Raw genomic sequence first — 21,796 nt, 5'->3', positions numbered from 1 at the left:
TGGAGAGTAAATTAAAGTGATGCAATAAAAACTTACAGCATCTGCTATTCCCAGGTGCTAACAGATAGTTTGATTTAATTATTCACTGCACTTCAAATTTGAGCTTGATAGCTTGAACATAAATTTAAGGGATGCAATAAAATCTTACAGCACCTGCTATTCCCTGGTACTAATAGATTTCTATTTAATCTGTACACTTCACATTCAGGCATGTGAGTTGGAGAGTAAATGAAAGTGATGCAAAAAAAACTTACAGCATCTGCTATTCCCAGGTGCTAACAGATAGTTTTTTTTATTAATCACTGCACTTCACATTTGAGAATATCAGCTTGAAAGTAAATTAAAGTGATGCAAGAAAAGCTTACAGCACCTGGTATTCCTAGATAGGGTCCCACCTCAGTACTATTCAGGCACAAACTTGCTTAGCTTCCAAGTTCAGATGAGATTGGAGGTGCTGAAGCTGGTATGGCCATAAACCTTAAACACTTACTCAAATTGCCTAATCATAGAAAATATGATCAAAGACCAATCTGACATTTTTTTTCATTAATCCCTGCACTTGACATTCTAGAATGTTGTCTTGAAAGTAAATTAAAATGATGCAATAAAAGCTTACAACATCTGGTATTCGGAGGCACTAACAGACAGTTTTTTTATTAATCACTGCACTTCACATTCAAGCATGTTAGTTGGAGAGTAAATTAAAGTGATGCAATAAATACTTACAGCATCTGCTATTCCCAGGTGCTTACAGATAGTTTGATTTAATTATTCACTGCACTTCAAATTTGAGCTTGATAGCTTGAACATAAATTTAAGGGATGCAATAAAATCTTACAGCACCTGCTATTCCCTGGTACTAATAGATTTCTATTTAATCTGTACACTTCACATTCAGGCATGTGAGTTGGAGAGTAAATGAAAGTGATGCAAAAAAAACTTACAGCATCTGCTATTCCCAGGTGCTAACAGATAGTTTTTTTTATTAATCACTGCACTTCACATTTGAGAATATCAGTTTGAAAGTAAATTTAAGTGATGCAAGAAAAGCTTACAGCACATGGTATTCCTAGGTAGGGTCCCACCTCAGTACTATTCAGGCACAAACTTGCTTAGCTTCCAAGTTCAGATGAGATTGGAGGCGTGCTGAAGCTGGTATGGCCGTAAACCTTAAACACTTACTCAAATTGCCTAATCATAGAAAATATGATCAAAGACCAATCTGACATTTTTTTTATTAATCCCTGCACTTGACATTCTAGAATGTTATCTTGAAAGTAAATTAAAATAATGCAATAAAAGCTTACATCATCTGGTATTCGGAGGCACTAACAGACAGTTTTTTTATTAATCACTGCACTTCACATTCAAGCATGTCAGTTGGAGAGTAAATTAAAGTGATGCAATAAAAATTTACAGCATCTGCTATCCCCAGGTGCTAACAGATAGTTTGATTTAATTATTCACTGCGCTTCAAATTTGAACTTGATAACTTGAACATAAATTTAAGGGATGCAATAAAATCTTACAGCACCTGCCAATTCCCTGCTACTAAAATATTTCTATTTAATCTGTACACTTCACATACAAGCATGTCAGTTGCATATTAAATTAAAGTGATGCAAGAAAAACTTACAGCATCTGCTATTCCCAGGTGCTAACAGATAGTTTTTTTTAATTAATCACTGCACTTCACATCCTAGCATGTCATCTTGAAAGTAAATTAATGTGATGCAAGAGAAGCTTACAGCATCTCATAGTCCAAGGTGCTAAAAGATAGTTTTTTGATGAATCACTGCACTTCACATTCAGGCATGTGAGTTGGAGAGTAAATGAAAGTGATGCAAAAAAAACTTACAGCATCTGCTATTCCCAGGTGCTAACAGATAGGTTTTTTTATTAATCACTGCACTTCACATTTGAGCATGTCAGCTTGAAAGTAAATTAAAGTGATGCAAGAAAAGATTACAGCACCTGGTATTCCTAGATAGGGTCCCACCTCAGTACTATTCAGGCACAAACTTGCTTAGCTTCCAAGTTCAGATGAGATTGGACGTGCTGAAGCTGGTATGGCCGTAAACCTTAAACACTTACTCAAATTGCCTAATCATAGAAAATATGATCAAAGACCAATCTGACATTTTTTTTTATTAATCCCTGCACTTGACATTCTAGAATGTTGTCTTGAAAGTAAATTAAAATGATGCAATAAAAGCTTACAACATCTGGTATTCGGAGGCACTAACAGACAGTTTTTTTATTAATCACTGCACTTCACATTCAAGCATGTTAGTTGGAGAGTAAATTAAAGTGATGCAATAAATACTTACAGCATCTGCTATTCCCAGGTGCTAACAGATAGTTTGATTTAATTATTCACTGCACTTCAAATTTGAGCTTGATAGCTTGAACATAAATTTAAGGGATGCAATAAAATCTTACAGCACCTGCTATTCCCTGGTACTAATAGATTTCTATTTAATCTGTACACTTCACATTCAGGCATGTGAGTTGGAGAGTAAATGAAAGTGATGCAATAAAAAACTTACAGCATCTGCTATTCCCAGGTGCTAACAGATAGTTTTTTTTATTAATCACTGCACTTCACATTTGAGAATATCAGCTTGAAAGTAAATTAAAGTGATGCAAGAAAAGCTTACAGCACATGGTATTCCTAGGTAGGGTCCCACCTCAGTAATATCCAGGCACAAACTTGCTTAGCTTCCAAGTTCAGATGAGATTGGAGGCATGCTGAAGCTGGTATGGCCGTAAACCTTAAACACTTACTCAAAATGCCTAATCATAGAAAATATGATCAAAGACCAATCTGACATTTTTTTAATTAATCCCTGCACTTGACATTCTAGAATGTTATCTTGAAAGTAAATTAAAATGATGCAATAAAAGCTTACAACATCTGGTATTCGGAGGCACTAACAGACAGTTTTTTTATTAATCACTGCACTTCACATTCAAGCATGTCAGTTGGAGAGTAAATTAAAGTGATGCAATAAAAATTTACAGCATCTGCTATTCCCAGGTGCTAACAGATAGTTTGATTTAATTATTCACTGCACTTCAAATTTGAGCTTGATAGCTTGAACATAAATTTAAGGGATGCAATAAAATCTTACAGCATCTGCTATTCCCAGGTGCTAACAGATAGTTTGATTTAATTATTCACTGCACTTCAAATTTGAGCTTGATAGCTTGAACATAAATTTAAGGGATGCAATAAAATCTTACAGCACCAGCTATTCCCTGGTACAAATAGATTTCTATTTAATCTGTACACTTCACATTCAGGCATGTGAGTTGGAGAGTAAATGAAAGTGATGCAAAAAAAACTTACAGCATCTGCTATTCCCAGGTGCTAACAGATAGGTTTATTAATTAATCACTGCACTTCACATTTGAGAATATCAGCTTGAAAGTAAATTAAAGTGATGCAAGAAAAGCTTACAGCACATGGTATTCCTAGGTAGGGTCCCACCTCAGTACTATCCAGGCACAAACTTGCTTAGCTTCCAAGTTCAGATGAGATTGGAGGCGTGCTGAAGCTGGTACGGCCGTAAACCTTAAACACTTACTCAAATTGCCTAATCATAGAAAATATGATCAAAGACCAATCTGACATTTTTTTTATTAATATCTGCACTTGACATTCTAGAATGTTATCTTGAAAGTAAATTAAAATGATGCAATAAAAGCTTACAACATCTGGTATTCGGAGGCACTAACAGACAGTTTTTTTATTAATCACTGCACTTCACATTCAAGCATGTCAGTTGGAGAGTAAATTAAAGTGATGCAATAAAAACTTACAGCATCTGCTATTCCCAGGTGCTAACAGATAGTTTGATTTAATTATTCACTGCACTTCAAATTTGAGCTTGATAGCTTGAACATAAATTTAAGGGATGCAATAAAATCTTACAGCACCTGCTATTCCCTGGTACTAATAGATTTCTATTTAATCTGTACACTTCACATTCAGGCATGTGAGTTGGAGAGTAAATGAAAGTGATGCAAAAAAAACTTACAGCATCTGCTATTCCCAGGTGCTAACAGATAGTTTTTTTTATTAATCACTGCACTTCACATTTGAGAATATCAGCTTGAAAGTAAATTAAAGTGATGCAAGAAAAGCTTACAGCACATGGTATTCCTAGGTAGGGTCCCACCTCAGTACTATCCAGGCACAAACTTGCTTAGCTTCCAAGTTCAGATGAGATTGGAGGCGTGCTGAAGCTGGTATGGCCGTAAACCTTAAACACTTACTCAAATTGCCTAATCATAGAAAATATGATCAAAGACCAATCTGACATTTTTTTTATTAATCCCTGCACTTGACATTCTAGAATGTTATCTTGAAAGTAAATTAAAATAATGCAATAAAAGCTTACAACATCTGGTATTCGGAGGCACTAACAGACAGTTTTTTTATTAATCACTGCACTTCACATTCAAGCATGTCAGTTGGAGAGTAAATTAAAGTGATGCAATACAAATTTACAGCATCTGCTATTCCCAGGTGCTAACAGATAGTTTGATTTAATTATTCACTGCACTTCAAATTTGAGCTTGATAGCTTGAACATAAATTTAAGGGATGCAATAAAATCTTACAGCATCTGCTATTCCCAGGTGCTAACAGATAGTTTGATTTAATTATTCACTGCACTTCAAATTTGAGCTTGATAGCTTGAACATAAATTTAAGGGATGCAATAAAATCTTACAGCACCAGCTATTCCCTGGTACAAATAGATTTCTATTTAATCTGTACACTTCACATTCAGGCATGTGAGTTGGAGAGTAAATGAAAGTGATGCAAAAAAAACTTACAGCATCTGCTATTCCCAGGTGCTAACAGATAGGTTTATTAATTAATCACTGCACTTCACATTTGAGAATATCAGCTTGAAAGTAAATTAAAGTGATGCAAGAAAAGCTTACAGCACATGGTATTCCTAGGTAGGGTCCCACCTCAGTACTATCCAGGCACAAACTTGCTTAGCTTCCAAGTTCAGATGAGATTGGAGGCGTGCTGAAGCTGGTATGGCCGTAAACCTTAAACACTTACTCAAATTGCCTAATCATAGAAAATATGATCAAAGACCAATCTGACATTTTTTTTATTAATCCCTGCACTTGACATTCTAGAATGTTATCTTGAAAGTAAATTAAAATAATGCAATAAAAGCTTACAACATCTGGTATTCGGAGGCACTAACAGACAGTTTTTTTATTAATCACTGCACTTCACATTCAAGCATGTCAGTTGGAGAGTAAATTAAAGTGATGCAATAAAAATTTACAGCATCTGCTATTCCCAGGTGCTAACAGATAGTTTGATTTAATTATTCACTGCACTTCAAATTTGAACTTGATAACTTGAACATAAATTTAAGGGATGCAATAAAATCTTACAACACCTGCCAATTCCCTGCTACTAAAATATTTCTATTTAATCTGTACACTTCACATACAAGCATGTCAGTTGCATATTAAATTAAAGTGATGCAAGAAAAACTTACAGCATCTGCTATTCCCAGGTGCTAACAGATAGTTTTTTTTAATTATTCACTGCACTTCAAATTTGAGCTTGATAGCTTGAACATAAATTTAAGGGATGCAATAAAATCTTACAGCATCTGCTATTCCCAGGTGCTAACAGATAGTTTGATTTAATTATTCACTGCACTTCAAATTTGAGCTTGATAGCTTGAACATAAATTTAAGGGATGCAATAAAATCTTACAGCACCAGCTATTCCCTGGTACAAATAGATTTCTATTTAATCTGTACACTTCACATTCAGGCATGTGAGTTGGAGAGTAAATGAAAGTGATGCAAAAAAAACTTACAGCATCTGCTATTCCCAGGTGCTAACAGATAGGTTTATTAATTAATCACTGCACTTCACATTTGAGAATATCAGCTTGAAAGTAAATTAAAGTGATGCAAGAAAAGCTTACAGCACATGGTATTCCTAGGTAGGGTCCCACCTCAGTACTATCCAGGCACAAACTTGCTTAGCTTCCAAGTTCAGATGAGATTGGAGGCGTGCTGAAGCTGGTATGGCCGTAAACCTTAAACACTTACTCAAATTGCCTAATCATAGAAAATATGATCAAAGACCAATCTGACATTTTTTTTATTAATCCCTGCACTTGACATTCTAGAATGTTATCTTGAAAGTAAATTAAAATAATGCAATAAAAGCTTACAACATCTGGTATTCGGAGGCACTAACAGACAGTTTTTTTATTAATCACTGCACTTCACATTCAAGCATGTCAGTTGGAGAGTAAATTAAAGTGATGCAATACAAATTTACAGCATCTGCTATTCCCAGGTGCTAACAGATAGTTTGATTTAATTATTCACTGCACTTCAAATTTGAGCTTGATAGCTTGAACATAAATTTAAGGGATGCAATAAAATCTTACAGCATCTGCTATTCCCAGGTGCTAACAGATAGTTTGATTTAATTATTCACTGCACTTCAAATTTGAGCTTGATAGCTTGAACATAAATTTAAGGGATGCAATAAAATCTTACAGCACCAGCTATTCCCTGGTACAAATAGATTTCTATTTAATCTGTACACTTCACATTCAGGCATGTGAGTTGGAGAGTAAATGAAAGTGATGCAAAAAAAACTTACAGCATCTGCTATTCCCAGGTGCTAACAGATAGGTTTATTAATTAATCACTGCACTTCACATTTGAGAATATCAGCTTGAAAGTAAATTAAAGTGATGCAAGAAAAGCTTACAGCACATGGTATTCCTAGGTAGGGTCCCACCTCAGTACTATCCAGGCACAAACTTGCTTAGCTTCCAAGTTCAGATGAGATTGGAGGCGTGCTGAAGCTGGTATGGCCGTAAACCTTAAACACTTACTCAAATTGCCTAATCATAGAAAATATGATCAAAGACCAATCTGACATTTTTTTTATTAATCCCTGCACTTGACATTCTAGAATGTTATCTTGAAAGTAAATTAAAATAATGCAATAAAAGCTTACAACATCTGGTATTCGGAGGCACTAACAGACAGTTTTTTTATTAATCACTGCACTTCACATTCAAGCATGTCAGTTGGAGAGTAAATTAAAGTGATGCAATAAAAATTTACAGCATCTGCTATTCCCAGGTGCTAACAGATAGTTTGATTTAATTATTCACTGCACTTCAAATTTGAACTTGATAACTTGAACATAAATTTAAGGGATGCAATAAAATCTTACAACACCTGCCAATTCCCTGCTACTAAAATATTTCTATTTAATCTGTACACTTCACATACAAGCATGTCAGTTGCATATTAAATTAAAGTGATGCAAGAAAAACTTACAGCATCTGCTATTCCCAGGTGCTAACAGATAGTTTTTTTTAATTAATCACTGCACTTCACATCCTAGCATGTCATCTTGAAAGTAAATTAATGTGATGCAAGAGAAGCTTACAGCATCTCATAGTCCAAGGTGCTAAAAGATAGTTTTTTGATGAATCACTGCACTTCACATTCAGGCATGTGAGTTGGAGAGTAAATGAAAGTGATGCAAAAAAAACTTACAGCATCTGCTATTCCCAGGTGCTAACAGATAGGTTTTTTTATTAATCACTGCACTTCACATTTGAGCATGTCAGCTTGAAAGTAAATTAAAGTGATGCAAGAAAAGCTTACAGCACCTGGTATTCCTAGATAGGGTCCCACCTCAGTACTATTCAGGCACAAACTTGCTTAGCTTCCAAGTTCAGATGAGATTGGACGTGCTGAAGCTGGTATGGCCATAAACCTTAAACACTTACTCAAATTGCCTAATCATAGAAAATATGATCAAAGACCAATCTGACATTTTTTTTCATTAATCCCTGCACTTGACATTCTAGAATGTTGTCTTGAAAGTAAATTAAAATGATGCAATAAAAGCTTACAACATCTGGTATTCGGAGGCACTAACAGACAGTTTTTTTATTAATCACTGCACTTCACATTCAAGCATGTTAGTTGGAGAGTAAATTAAAGTGATGCAATAAATACTTACAGCATCTGCTATTCCCAGGTGCTAACAGATAGTTTGATTTAATTATTCACTGCACTTCAAATTTGAGCTTGATAGCTTGAACATAAATTTAAGGGATGCAATAAAATCTTACAGCATATGCTATTCCCAGGTGCTAACAGATAGTTTGATTTAATTATTCACTGCACTTCAAATTTGAGCTTGATAGCTTGAACATAAATTTAAGGGATGCAATAAAATCTTACAGCACCTGCTATTCCCTGGTACTAATAGATTTCTATTTAATCTGTACACTTCACATTCAGGCATGTGAGTTGGAGAGTAAATGAAAGTGATGCAAAAAAAACTTACAGCATCTGCTATTCCCAGGTGCTAACAGATAGTTTTTTTTATTAATCACTGCACTTCACATTTGAGAATATCAGTTTGAAAGTAAATTTAAGTGATGCAAGAAAAGCTTACAGCACATGGTATTCCTAGGTAGGGTCCCACCTCAGTACTATTCAGGCACAAACTTGCTTAGCTTCCAAGTTCAGATGAGATTGGAGGCGTGCTGAAGCTGGTATGGCCGTAAACCTTAAACACTTACTCAAATTGCCTAATCATAGAAAATATGATCAAAGACCAATCTGACATTTTTTTTATTAATCCCTGCACTTGACATTCTAGAATGTTATCTTGAAAGTAAATTAAAATAATGCAATAAAAGCTTACATCATCTGGTATTCGGAGGCACTAACAGACAGTTTTTTTATTAATCACTGCACTTCACATTCAAGCATGTCAGTTGGAGAGTAAATTAAAGTGATGCAATAAAAATTTACAGCATCTGCTATCCCCAGGTGCTAACAGATAGTTTGATTTAATTATTCACTGCGCTTCAAATTTGAACTTGATAACTTGAACATAAATTTAAGGGATGCAATAAAATCTTACAGCACCTGCTATTCCCTGGTACTAATAGATTTCTATTTAATCTGTACACTTCACATTCAGGCATGTGAGTTGGAGAGTAAATGAAAGTGATGCAAAAAAAACTTACAGCATCTGCTATTCCCAGGTGCTAACAGATAGTTTTTTTTATTAATCACTGCACTTCACATTTGAGAATATCAGCTTGAAAGTAAATTAAAGTGATGCAAGAAAAGCTTACAGCACATGGTATTCCTAGGTAGGGTCCCACCTCAGTAATATCCAGGCACAAACTTGCTTAGCTTCCAAGTTCAGATGAGATTGGAGGCATGCTGAAGCTGGTATGGCCGTAAACCTTAAACACTTACTCAAAATGCCTAATCATAGAAAATATGATCAAAGACCAATCTGACATTTTTTTAATTAATCCCTGCACTTGACATTCTAGAATGTTATCTTGAAAGTAAATTAAAATGATGCAATAAAAGCTTACAACATCTGGTATTCGGAGGCACTAACAGACAGTTTTTTTATTAATCACTGCACTTCACATTCAAGCATGTCAGTTGGAGAGTAAATTAAAGTGATGCAATAAAAATTTACAGCATCTGCTATTCCCAGGTGCTAACAGATAGTTTGATTTAATTATTCACTGCACTTCAAATTTGAGCTTGATAGCTTGAACATAAATTTAAGGGATGCAATAAAATCTTACAGCATCTGCTATTCCCAGGTGCTAACAGATAGTTTGATTTAATTATTCACTGCACTTCAAATTTGAGCTTGATAGCTTGAACATAAATTTAAGGGATGCAATAAAATCTTACAGCATCTGCTATTCCCAGGTGCTAACAGATAGTTTGATTTAATTATTCACTGCACTTCAAATTTGAGCTTGATAGCTTGAACATAAATTTAAGGGATGCAATAAAATCTTACAGCACCAGCTATTCCCTGGTACAAATAGATTTCTATTTAATCTGTACACTTCACATTCAGGCATGTGAGTTGGAGAGTAAATGAAAGTGATGCAAAAAAAACTTACAGCATCTGCTATTCCCAGGTGCTAACAGATAGGTTTATTAATTAATCACTGCACTTCACATTTGAGAATATCAGCTTGAAAGTAAATTAAAGTGATGCAAGAAAAGCTTACAGCACATGGTATTCCTAGGTAGGGTCCCACCTCAGTACTATCCAGGCACAAACTTGCTTAGCTTCCAAGTTCAGATGAGATTGGAGGCGTGCTGAAGCTGGTATGGCCGAAACCTTAAACACTTACTCAAATTGCCTAATCATAGAAAATATGATCAAAGACCAATCTGACATTTTTTTTATTAATCCCTGCACTTGACATTCTAGAATGTTATCTTGAAAGTAAATTAAAATAATGCAATAAAAGCTTACAACATCTGGTATTCGGAGGCACTAACAGACAGTTTTTTTATTAATCACTGCACTTCACATTCAAGCATGTCAGTTGGAGAGTAAATTAAAGTGATGCAATAAAAATTTACAGCATCTGCTATTCCCAGGTGCTAACAGATAGTTTGATTTAATTATTCACTGCACTTCAAATTTGAACTTGATAACTTGAACATAAATTTAAGGGATGCAATAAAATCTTACAACACCTGCCAATTCCCTGCTACTAAAATATTTCTATTTAATCTGTACACTTCACATACAAGCATGTCAGTTGCATATTAAATTAAAGTGATGCAAGAAAAACTTACAGCATCTGCTATTCCCAGGTGCTAACAGATAGTTTTTTTTAATTAATCACTGCACTTCACATCCTATCATGTCATCTTGAAAGTAAATTAATGTGATGCAAGAGAAGCTTACAGCATCTCATAGTCCAAGGTGCGAAAAGATAGTTTTTTGATGAATCACTGCACTTCACATTCAGGCATGTGAGTTGGAGAGTAAATGAAAGTGATGCAAAAAAAACTTACAGCATCTGCTATTCCCAGGTGCTAACAGATAGTTTTTTTTATTAATCACTGCACTTCACATTTGAGAATATCAGTTTGAAAGTAAATTTAAGTGATGCAAGAAAAGCTTACAGCACATGGTATTCCTAGGTAGGGTCCCACCTCAGTACTATTCAGGCACAAACTTGCTTAGCTTCCAAGTTCAGATGAGATTGGAGGCGTGCTGAAGCTGGTATGGCCGTAAACCTTAAACACTTACTCAAATTGCCTAATCATAGAAAATATGATCAAAGACCAATCTGACATTTTTTTTATTAATCCCTGCACTTGACATTCTAGAATGTTATCTTGAAAGTAAATTAAAATAATGCAATAAAAGCTTACATCATCTGGTATTCGGAGGCACTAACAGACAGTTTTTTTATTAATCACTGCACTTCACATTCAAGCATGTCAGTTGGAGAGTAAATTAAAGTGATGCAATAAAAATTTACAGCATCTGCTATCCCCAGGTGCTAACAGATAGTTTGATTTAATTATTCACTGCGCTTCAAATTTGAACTTGATAACTTGAACATAAATTTAAGGGATGCAATAAAATCTTACAGCACCTGCTATTCCCTGGTACTAATAGATTTCTATTTAATCTGTACACTTCACATTCAGGCATGTGAGTTGGAGAGTAAATGAAAGTGATGCAAAAAAAACTTACAGCATCTGCTATTCCCAGGTGCTAACAGATAGTTTTTTTTATTAATCACTGCACTTCACATTTGAGAATATCATCTTGAAAGTAAATTAAAGTGATGCAAGAAAAGCTTACAGCACATGGTATTCCTAGGTAGGGTCCCACCTCAGTACTATCCAGGCACAAACTTGCTTAGCTTCCAAGTTCAGATGAGATTGGAGGCGTGCTGAAGCTGGTATGGCCGTAAACCTTAAACACTTACTCAAATTGCCTAATCATAGAAAATATGATCAAAGACCAATCTGACATTTTTTTTATTAATCCCTGCACTTCACATTCAAGCATGTCAGTTGGAGAGTAAATTAAAGTGATGCAATAAAAATTTACAGCATCTGCTATTCCCAGGTGCTAACAGATAGTTTGATTTAATTATTCACTGCACTTCAAATTTGAGCTTGATAGCTTGAACATAAATTTAAGGGATGCAATAAAATCTTACAGCATCTGCTATTCCCAGGTGCTAACAGATAGTTTGATTTAATTATTCACTGCACTTCAAATTTGAGCTTGATAGCTTGAACATAAATTTAAGGGATGCAATAAAATCTTACAGCACCAGCTATTCCCTGGTACAAATAGATTTCTATTTAATCTGTACACTTCACATTCAGGCATGTGAGTTGGAGAGTAAATGAAAGTGATGCAAAAAAAACTTACAGCATCTGCTATTCCCAGGTGCTAACAGATAGTTTGATTTAATTATTCACTGCACTTCAAATTTGAACTTGATAACTTGAACATAAATTTAAGGGATGCAATAAAATCTTACAACACCTGCCAATTCCCTGCTACTAAAATATTTCTATTTAATCTGTACACTTCACATACAAGCATGTCAGTTGCATATTAAATTAAAGTGATGCAAGAAAAACTTACAGCATCTGCTATTCCCAGGTGCTAACAGATAGTTTTTTTTAATTAATCACTGCACTTCACATCCTAGCATGTCATCTTGAAAGTAAATTAATGTGATGCAAGAGAAGCTTACAGCATCTCATAGTCCAAGGTGCGAAAAGATAGTTTTTTGATGAATCACTGCACTTCACATTCAGGCATGTGAGTTGGAGAGTAAATGAAAGTGATGCAAAAAAAACTTACAGCATCTGCTATTCCCAGGTGCTAACAGATAGGTTTTTTTATTAATCACTGCACTTCACATTTGAGCATGTCAGCTTGAAAGTAAATTAAAGTGATGCAAGAAAAGCTTACAGCACCTGGTATTCCTAGATAGGGTCCCACCTCAGTACTATTCAGGCACAAACTTGCTTAGCTTCCAAGTTCAGATGAGATTGGACGTGCTGAAGCTGGTATGGCCATAAACCTTAAACACTTACTCAAATTGCCTAATCATAGAAAATATGATCAAAGACCAATCTGACATTTTTTTTCATTAATCCCTGCACTTGACATTCTAGAATGTTGTCTTGAAAGTAAATTAAAATGATGCAATAAAAGCTTACAACATCTGGTATTCGGAGGCACTAACAGACAGTTTTTTTATTAATCACTGCACTTCACATTCAAGCATGTTAGTTGGAGAGTAAATTAAAGTGATGCAATAAATACTTACAGCATCTGCTATTCCCAGGTGCTAACAGATAGTTTGATTTAATTATTCACTGCACTTCAAATTTGAGCTTGATAGCTTGAACATAAATTTAAGGGATGCAATAAAATCTTACAGCATATGCTATTCCCAGGTGCTAACAGATAGTTTGATTTAATTATTCACTGCACTTCAAATTTGAGCTTGATAGCTTGAACATAAATTTAAGTGATGCAAGAAAATCTTACAGCACCTGCTATTCCCTGGTACTAATAGATTTCTATTTAATCTGTACACTTCACATTCAGGCATGTGAGTTGGAGAGTAAATGAAAGTGATGCAAAAAAAACTTACAGCATCTGCTATTCCCAGGTGCTAACAGATAGTTTTTTTTATTAATCACTGCACTTCACATTTGAGCATGTCAGCTTGAAAGTAAATTAAAGTGATGCAAGAAAAGCTTACAGCACATGGTATTCCTAGGTAGGGTCCCACCTCAGTACTATCCAGGCACAAACTTGCTTAGCTTCCAAGTTCAGATGAGATTGGAGGCGTTCTGAAGCTGGTATGGCCGTAAACCTTAAACACTTACTCAAATTGCCTAATCATAGAAAATATGATCAAAGACCAATCTGACATTTTTTTTTATTAATCCCTGCACTTGACATTCTAGAATGTTATCTTGAAAGTAAATTAAAATAATGCAATAAAAGCTTACAACATCTGGTATTCGGAGGCACTAACAGACAGTTTTTTTATTAATCACTGCACTTCACATTCAAGCATGTCAGTTGGAGAGTAAATTAAAGTGATGCAATACAAATTTACAGCATCTGCTATTCCCAGGTGCTAACAGATAGTTTGATTTAATTATTCACTGCACTTCAAATTTGAGCTTGATAGCTTGAACATAAATTTAAGGGATGCAATAAAATCTTACAGCACCTGCTATTCCCTGGTACTAATAGATTTCTATTTAATCTGTACACTTCACATTCAGGCATCTGAGTTGGAGAGTAAATGAAAGTGATGCAAAAAAAACTTACAGCATCTGCTATTCCCAGGTGCTAACAGATAGTTTTTTTTATTAATCACTGCACTTCACATTTGAGAATATCAGCTTGAAAGTAAATTAAAGTGATGCAAGAAAAGCTTACAGCACATGGTATTCCTAGGTAGGGTCCCACCTCAGTACTATCCAGGCACAAACTTGCTTAGCTTCCAAGTTCAGATGAGATTGGAGGCGTGCTGAAGCTGGTATGGCCGTAAACCTTAAACACTTACTCAAATTGCCTAATCATAGAAAATATGATCAAAGACCAATCTGACATTTTTTTTATTAATCCCTGCACTTGACATTCTAGAATGTTATCTTGAAAGTAAATTAAAATAATGCAATAAAAGCTTACAACATCTGGTATTCGGAGGCAGTAACAGACAGTTTTTTTATTAATCACTGCACTTCACATTCAAGCATGTCAGTTGGAGAGTAAATTAAAGTGATGCAATAAAAATTTACAGCATCTGCTATTCCCAGGTGCTAACAGATAGTTTGATTTAATTATTCACTGCACTTCAAATTTGAGCTTGATAGCTTGAACATAAATTTAAGGGATGCAATAAAATCTTACAGCACCTGCTATTCCCTGGTACTAATAGATTTCTATTTAATCTGTACACTTCACATTCAGGCATCTGAGTTGGAGAGTAAATGAAAGTGATGCAAAAAAAACTTACAGCATCTGCTATTCCCAGGTGCTAACAGATAGTTTTTTTTATTAATCACTGCACTTCACATTTGAGAATATCAGCTTGAAAGTAAATTAAAGTGATGCAAGAAAAGCTTACAGCACATGGTATTCCTAGGTAGGGTCCCACCTCAGTACTATCCAGGCACAAACTTGCTTAGCTTCCAAGTTCAGATGAGATTGGAGGCGTTCTGAAGCTGGTATGGCCGTAAACCTTAAACACTTACTCAAATTGCCTAATCATAGAAAATATGATCAAAGACCAATCTGACATTTTTTTTTATTAATCCCTGCACTTGACATTCTAGAATGTTATCTTGAAAGTAAATTAAAATAATGCAATAAAAGCTTACAACATCTGGTATTCGGAGGCACTAACAGACAGTTTTTTTATTAATCACTGCACTTCACATTCAAGCATGTCAGTTGGAGAGTAAATTAAAGTGATGCAATACAAATTTACAGCATCTGCTATTCCCAGGTGCTAACAGATAGTTTGATTTAATTATTCACTGCACTTCAAATTTGAGCTTGATAGCTTGAACATAAATTTAAGGGATGCAATAAAATCTTACAGCACCTGCTATTCCCTGGTACTAATAGATTTCTATTTAATCTGTACACTTCACATTCAGGCATCTGAGTTGGAGAGTAAATGAAAGTGATGCAAAAAAAACTTACAGCATCTGCTATTCCCAGGTGCTAACAGATAGTTTTTTTTATTAATCACTGCACTTCACATTTGAGAATATCAGCTTGAAAGTAAATTAAAGTGATGCAAGAAAAGCTTACAGCACATGGTATTCCTAGGTAGGGTCCCACCTCAGTACTATCCAGGCACAAACTTGCTTAGCTTCCAAGTTCAGATGAGATTGGAGGCGTGCTGAAGCTGGTATGGCCGTAAACCTTAAACACTTACTCAAATTGCCTAATCATAGAAAATATGATCAAAGACCAATCTGACATTTTTTTTATTAATCCCTGCACTTGACATTCTAGAATGTTATCTTGAAAGTAAATTAAAATAATGCAATAAAAGCTTACAACATCTGGTATTCGGAGGCAGTAACAGACAGTTTTTTTATTAATCACTGCACTTCACATTCAAGCATGTCAGTTGGAGAGTAAATTAAAGTGATGCAATAAAAATTTACAGCATCTGCTATTCCCAGGTGCTAACAGATAGTTTGATTTAATTATTCACTGCACTTCAAATTTGAGCTTGATAGCTTGAACATAAATTTAAGGGATGCAATAAAATCTTACAGCACCTGCCAATTCCCTGCTACTAAAATATTTCTATTTAATCTGTACACTTCACATACAAGCATGTCAGTTGCATATTAAATTAAAGTGATGCAAGAAAAACTTACAGCATCTGTTATTCCCAGGTGCTAACAGATAGTTTTTTTTAATTAATCACTGCACTTCACATCCTAGCATGTCATCTTGAAAGTAAATTAATGTGATGCAAGAGAAGCTTACAGCATCTCATAGTCCAAGGTGCTAAAAGATAGTTTTTTGATGAATCACTGCACTTCACATTCAGGCATGTGAGTTGGAGAGTAAATGAAAGTGATGCAAAAAAAAAACTTACAGCATCTGCTATTCCCAGGTGCTAACAGATAGGTTTTTTTATTAATCACTGCACTTCACATTTGAGCATGTCAGCTTGAAAGTAAATTAAAGTGATGCAAGAAAAGCTTACAGCACCTGGTATTCCTAGATAGGGCCCCACCTCAGTACTATTCAGGCACAAACTTGCTTAGCTTCCAAGTTCAGATGAGATTGGACGTTCTGAAGCTGGTATGGCCGTAAACCTTAAACACTTACTCAAATTGCCTAATCATAGAAAATATGATCAAAGACCAATCTGACATTTTTTTTTATTAATCCCTGCACTTGACATTCTAGAATGTTGTCTTGAAGTAAATTAAAATGATGCAATATAAGCTTACAACATCTGGTATTCGGAGGCACTAACAGACAGTTTTTTTATTAATCACTGCACTTCACATTCAAGCATGTTAGTTGGAGAGTAAATTAAAGTGATGCAATAAAAACTTACAGCATCTGCTATTCCCAGGTGCTAACAGATAGTTTGATTTAATTATTCACTGCACTTCAAATTTGAGCTTGATAGCTTGAACATAAATTTAAGGGATGCAATAAAATCTTACAGCACCTGCCAATTCCCTGCTACTAAAATATTTCTATTTAATCTGTACACTTCACATACAAGCATGTCAGTTGCATATTAAATTAAAGTGATGCAAGAAAAACTTACAGCATCTGCTATTCCCAGGTGCTAACAGATAGTTTTTTTTAATTAATCACTGCACTTCACATCCTAGCATGTCATCTTGAAAGTAAATTAATGTGATGCAAGAGAAGCTTACAGCATCTCATAGTCCAAGGTGCTAAAAGATAGTTTTTTGATGAATCACTGCACTTCACATTCAGGCATGTGAGTTGGAGAGTAAATGAAAGTGATGCAAAAAAAAACTTACAGCATCTGCTATTCCCAGGTGCTAACAGATAGGTTTTTTTATTAATCACTGCACTTCACATTTGAGCATGTCAGCTTGAAAGTAAATTAAAGTGATGCAAGAAAAGCTTACAGCACCTGGTATTCCTAGATAGGGTCCCACCTCAGTACTATTCAGGCACAAACTTGCTTAGCTTCCAAGTTCAGATGAGATTGGACGTGCTGAAGCTGGTATGGCCGTAAACCTTAAACACTTACTCAAATTGCCTAATCATAGAAAATATGATCAAAGACCAATCTGACATTTGTTTTTATTAATCCCTGCACTTGACATTCTAGAATGTTGTCTTGAAAGTAAATTAAAATGATGCAATAAAAGCTTACAACATCTGGTATTCGGAGGCACTAACAGACAGTTTTTTTATTAATCACTGCACTTCACATTCAAGCATGTTAGTTGGAGAGTAAATTAAAGTGATGCAATAAAAACTTACAGCATCTGCTATTCCCAGGTGCTAACAGATAGTTTGATTTAATTATTCACTGCACTTCAAATTTGAGCTTGATAGCTTGAACATAAATTTAAGGGATGCAATAAAATCTTACAGCACCTGCTATTCCCTGGTACTAATAGATTTCTATTTAATCTGTACACTTCACATTCAGGCATGTGAGTTGGAGAGTAAATTAAAGTGATGCAAGAAAAACTTACAGCATCTGCTATTCCCAGGTGCTAACAGATAGTTTTTTTTATTAATCACTGCACTTCACATTTGAGAATATCAGCTTGAAAGTAAATTAAAGTGATGCAAGAAAAGCTTACAGCACCTGGTATTCCTAGATAGGGTCCCACCTCAGTACTATTCAGGCACAAACTTGCTTAGCTTCCAAGTTCAGATGAGATTGGAGGTGCTGAAGCTGGTATGGCCATAAACCTTAAACACTTACTCAAATTGCCTAATCATAGAAAATATGATCAAAGACCAATCTGACATTTTTTTTCATTAATCCCTGCACTTGACATTCTAGAATGTTGTCTTGAAAGTAAATTAAAATGATGCAATAAAAGCTTACAACATCTGGTATTCGGAGGCACTAACAGACAGTTTTTTTATTAATCACTGCACTTCACATTCAAGCATGTTAGTTGGAGAGTAAATTAAAGTGATGCAATAAATACTTACAGCATCTGCTATTCCCAGGTGCTTACAGATAGTTTGATTTAATTATTCACTGCACTTCAAATTTGAGCTTGATAGCTTGAACATAAATTTAAGGGATGCAATAAAATCTTACAGCACCTGCTATTCCCTGGTACTAATAGATTTCTATTTAATCTGTACACTTCACATTCAGGCATGTGAGTTGGAGAGTAAATGAAAGTGATGCAAAAAAAACTTACAGCATCTGCTATTCCCAGGTGCTAACAGATAGTTTTTTTTATTAATCACTGCACTTCACATTTGAGAATATCAGTTTGAAAGTAAATTTAAGTGATGCAAGAAAAGCTTACAGCACATGGTATTCCTAGGTAGGGTCCCACCTCAGTACTATTCAGGCACAAACTTGCTTAGCTTCCAAGTTCAGATGAGATTGGAGGCGTGCTGAAGCTGGTATGGCCGTAAACCTTAAACACTTACTCAAATTGCCTAATCATAGAAAATATGATCAAAGACCAATCTGACATTTTTTTTATTAATCCCTGCACTTGACATTCTAGAATGTTATCTTGAAAGTAAATTAAAATAATGCAATAAAAGCTTACATCATCTGGTATTCGGAGGCACTAACAGACAGTTTTTTTATTAATCACTGCACTTCACATTCAAGCATGTCAGTTGGAGAGTAAATTAAAGTGATGCAATAAAAATTTACAGCATCTGCTATCCCCAGGTGCTAACAGATAGTTTGATTTAATTATTCACTGCGCTTCAAATTTGAACTTGATAACTTGAACATAAATTTAAGGGATGCAATAAAATCTTACAGCACCTGCCAATTCCCTGCTACTAAAATATTTCTATTTAATCTGTACACTTCACATACAAGCATGTCAGTTGCATATTAAATTAAAGTGATGCAAGAAAAACTTACAGCATCTGCTATTCCCAGGTGCTAACAGATAGTTTTTTTTAATTAATCACTGCACTTCACATCCTAGCATGTCATCTTGAAAGTAAATTAATGTGATGCAAGAGAAGCTTACAGCATCTCATAGTCCAAGGTGCTAAAAGATAGTTTTTTGATGAATCACTGCACTTCACATTCAGGCATGTGAGTTGGAGAGTAAATGAAAGTGATGCAAAAAAAACTTACAGCATCTGCTATTCCCAGGTGCTAACAGATAGGTTTATTAATTAATCACTGCACTTCACATTTGAGAATATCAGCTTGAAAGTAAATTAAAGTGATGCAAGAAAAGCTTACAGCACATGGTATTCCTAGGTAGGGTCCCACCTCAGTACTATCCAGGCACAAACTTGCTTAGCTTCCAAGTTCAGATGAGATTGGAGGCGTGCTGAAGCTGGTATGGCCGTAAACCTTAAACACTTACTCAAATTGCCTAATCATAGAAAATATGATCAAAGACCAATCTGACATTTTTTTTATTAATCCCTGCACTTGACATTCTAGAATGTTATCTTGAAAGTAAATTAAAATAATGCAATAAAAGCTTACATCATCTGGTATTCGGAGGCACTAACAGACAGTTTTTTTATTAATCACTGCACTTCACATTCAAGCATGTCAGTTGGAGAGTAAATTAAAGTGATGCAATAAAAATTTACAGCATCTGCTATCCCCAGGTGCTAACAGATAGTTTGATTTAATTATTCACTGCGCTTCAAATTTGAACTTGATAACTTGAACATAAATTTAAGGGATGCAATAAAATCTTACAGCACCTGCTATTCCCTGGTACTAATAGATTTCTATTTAATCTGTACACTTCACATTCAGGCATGTGAGTTGGAGAGTAAATGAAAGTGATGCAAAAAAAACTTACAGCATCTGCTATTCCCAGGTGCTAACAGATAGTTTTTTTTATTAATCACTGCACTTCACATTTGAGAATATCAGCTTGAAAGTAAATTAAAGTGATGCAAGAAAAGCTTACAGCACATGGTATTCCTAGGTAGGGTCCCACCTCAGTAATATCCAGGCACAAACTTGCTTAGCTTCCAAGTTCAGATGAGATTGGAGGCATGCTGAAGCTGGTATGGCCGTAAACCTTAAACACTTACTCAAAATGCCTAATCATAGAAAATATGATCAAAGACCAATCTGACATTTTTTTAATTAATCCCTGCACTTGACATTCTAGAATGTTATCTTGAAAGTAAATTAAAATGATGCAATAAAAGCTTACAACATCTGGTATTCGGAGGCACTAACAGACAGTTTTTTTATTAATCACTGCACTTCACATTCAAGCATGTCAGTTGGAGAGTAAATTAAAGTGATGCAATAAAAATTTACAGCATCTGCTATTCCCAGGTGCTAACAGATAGTTTGATTTAATTATTCACTGCACTTCAAATTTGAGCTTGATAGCTTGAACATAAATTTAAGGGATGCAATAAAATCTTACAGCATCTGCTATTCCCAGGTGCTAACAGATAGTTTGATTTAATTATTCACTGCACTTCAAATTTGAGCTTGATAGCTTGAACATAAATTTAAGGGATGCAATAAAATCTTACAGCATCTGCTATTCCCAGGTGCTAACAGATAGTTTGATTTAATTATTCACTGCACTTCAAATTTGAGCTTGATAGCTTGAACATAAATTTAAGGGATGCAATAAAATCTTACAGCACCAGCTATTCCCTGGTACAAATAGATTTCTATTTAATCTGTACACTTCACATTCAGGCATGTGAGTTGGAGAGTAAATGAAAGTGATGCAAAAAAAACTTACAGCATCTGCTATTCCCAGGTGCTAACAGATAGGTTTATTAATTAATCACTGCACTTCACATTTGAGAATATCAGCTTGAAAGTAAATTAAAGTGATGCAAGAAAAGCTTACAGCACATGGTATTCCTAGGTAGGGTCCCACCTCAGTACTATCCAGGCACAAACTTGCTTAGCTTCCAAGTTCAGATGAGATTGGAGGCGTGCTGAAGCTGGTATGGCCGAAACCTTAAACACTTACTCAAATTGCTTAATCATAGAAAATATGATCAAAGACCAATCTGACATTTTTTTTATTAATCCCTGCACTTGACATTCTAGAATGTTATCTTGAAAGTAAATTAAAATAATGCAATAAAAGCTTACAACATCTGGTATTCGGAGGCACTAACAGACAGTTTTTTTATTAATCACTGCACTTCACATTCAAGCATGTCAGTTGGAGAGTAAATTAAAGTGATGC

At 35.0% G+C, this 21,796-nt stretch overlaps 24 pseudogenes; all 24 read right to left on the bottom strand.

The window, feature by feature from the left end:
* Positions 1-358: 358 nt before the first annotated feature.
* On the bottom strand, positions 359-477 carry LOC145644672 (5S ribosomal RNA; annotated as a pseudogene).
* A 571-nt stretch (positions 478-1,048) lies between these two features.
* Positions 1,049-1,169, bottom strand: LOC145645442 (5S ribosomal RNA; annotated as a pseudogene).
* Positions 1,170-1,962: 793 nt separating this feature from the next.
* Positions 1,963-2,081, bottom strand: LOC145644143 (5S ribosomal RNA; annotated as a pseudogene).
* Positions 2,082-3,456: 1,375 nt separating this feature from the next.
* LOC145645899 (5S ribosomal RNA) lies at positions 3,457-3,577 on the bottom strand (annotated as a pseudogene).
* A 570-nt stretch (positions 3,578-4,147) lies between these two features.
* Positions 4,148-4,268, bottom strand: LOC145645203 (5S ribosomal RNA; annotated as a pseudogene).
* Positions 4,269-4,950: 682 nt separating this feature from the next.
* On the bottom strand, positions 4,951-5,071 carry LOC145645202 (5S ribosomal RNA; annotated as a pseudogene).
* Positions 5,072-5,972: 901 nt separating this feature from the next.
* Positions 5,973-6,093, bottom strand: LOC145645201 (5S ribosomal RNA; annotated as a pseudogene).
* Positions 6,094-6,775: 682 nt separating this feature from the next.
* LOC145645200 (5S ribosomal RNA) lies at positions 6,776-6,896 on the bottom strand (annotated as a pseudogene).
* A 793-nt stretch (positions 6,897-7,689) lies between these two features.
* On the bottom strand, positions 7,690-7,808 carry LOC145644292 (5S ribosomal RNA; annotated as a pseudogene).
* Positions 7,809-8,491: 683 nt separating this feature from the next.
* Positions 8,492-8,612, bottom strand: LOC145645441 (5S ribosomal RNA; annotated as a pseudogene).
* A 1,485-nt stretch (positions 8,613-10,097) lies between these two features.
* LOC145646212 (5S ribosomal RNA) lies at positions 10,098-10,218 on the bottom strand (annotated as a pseudogene).
* Positions 10,219-11,010: 792 nt separating this feature from the next.
* On the bottom strand, positions 11,011-11,131 carry LOC145645439 (5S ribosomal RNA; annotated as a pseudogene).
* Positions 11,132-11,701: 570 nt separating this feature from the next.
* Positions 11,702-11,822, bottom strand: LOC145645199 (5S ribosomal RNA; annotated as a pseudogene).
* A 1,013-nt stretch (positions 11,823-12,835) lies between these two features.
* On the bottom strand, positions 12,836-12,954 carry LOC145644291 (5S ribosomal RNA; annotated as a pseudogene).
* Positions 12,955-13,637: 683 nt separating this feature from the next.
* On the bottom strand, positions 13,638-13,758 carry LOC145644952 (5S ribosomal RNA; annotated as a pseudogene).
* A 571-nt stretch (positions 13,759-14,329) lies between these two features.
* Positions 14,330-14,450, bottom strand: LOC145645197 (5S ribosomal RNA; annotated as a pseudogene).
* Positions 14,451-15,020: 570 nt separating this feature from the next.
* Positions 15,021-15,141, bottom strand: LOC145644951 (5S ribosomal RNA; annotated as a pseudogene).
* Positions 15,142-15,712: 571 nt separating this feature from the next.
* Positions 15,713-15,833, bottom strand: LOC145645196 (5S ribosomal RNA; annotated as a pseudogene).
* Positions 15,834-16,628: 795 nt separating this feature from the next.
* LOC145643665 (5S ribosomal RNA) lies at positions 16,629-16,747 on the bottom strand (annotated as a pseudogene).
* Positions 16,748-17,541: 794 nt separating this feature from the next.
* On the bottom strand, positions 17,542-17,660 carry LOC145643921 (5S ribosomal RNA; annotated as a pseudogene).
* A 571-nt stretch (positions 17,661-18,231) lies between these two features.
* On the bottom strand, positions 18,232-18,350 carry LOC145644670 (5S ribosomal RNA; annotated as a pseudogene).
* A 571-nt stretch (positions 18,351-18,921) lies between these two features.
* On the bottom strand, positions 18,922-19,042 carry LOC145645438 (5S ribosomal RNA; annotated as a pseudogene).
* Positions 19,043-19,835: 793 nt separating this feature from the next.
* On the bottom strand, positions 19,836-19,956 carry LOC145645195 (5S ribosomal RNA; annotated as a pseudogene).
* A 1,485-nt stretch (positions 19,957-21,441) lies between these two features.
* Positions 21,442-21,562, bottom strand: LOC145646211 (5S ribosomal RNA; annotated as a pseudogene).
* Between the last annotated feature and the right edge of the window lie 234 nt (positions 21,563-21,796).

The sequence above is a fragment of the Electrophorus electricus genome, chromosome 13 (genome assembly GCF_041902795.1).
Source record: "Electrophorus electricus isolate QZ-2024a chromosome 13, ASM4190279v1, whole genome shotgun sequence".
NCBI lineage: Eukaryota > Metazoa > Chordata > Actinopteri > Gymnotiformes > Gymnotidae > Electrophorus > Electrophorus electricus.
The sequence above is the reverse complement of the archived record's forward strand: the minus strand, read 5'-3'. Positions and strand labels throughout refer to the sequence as shown.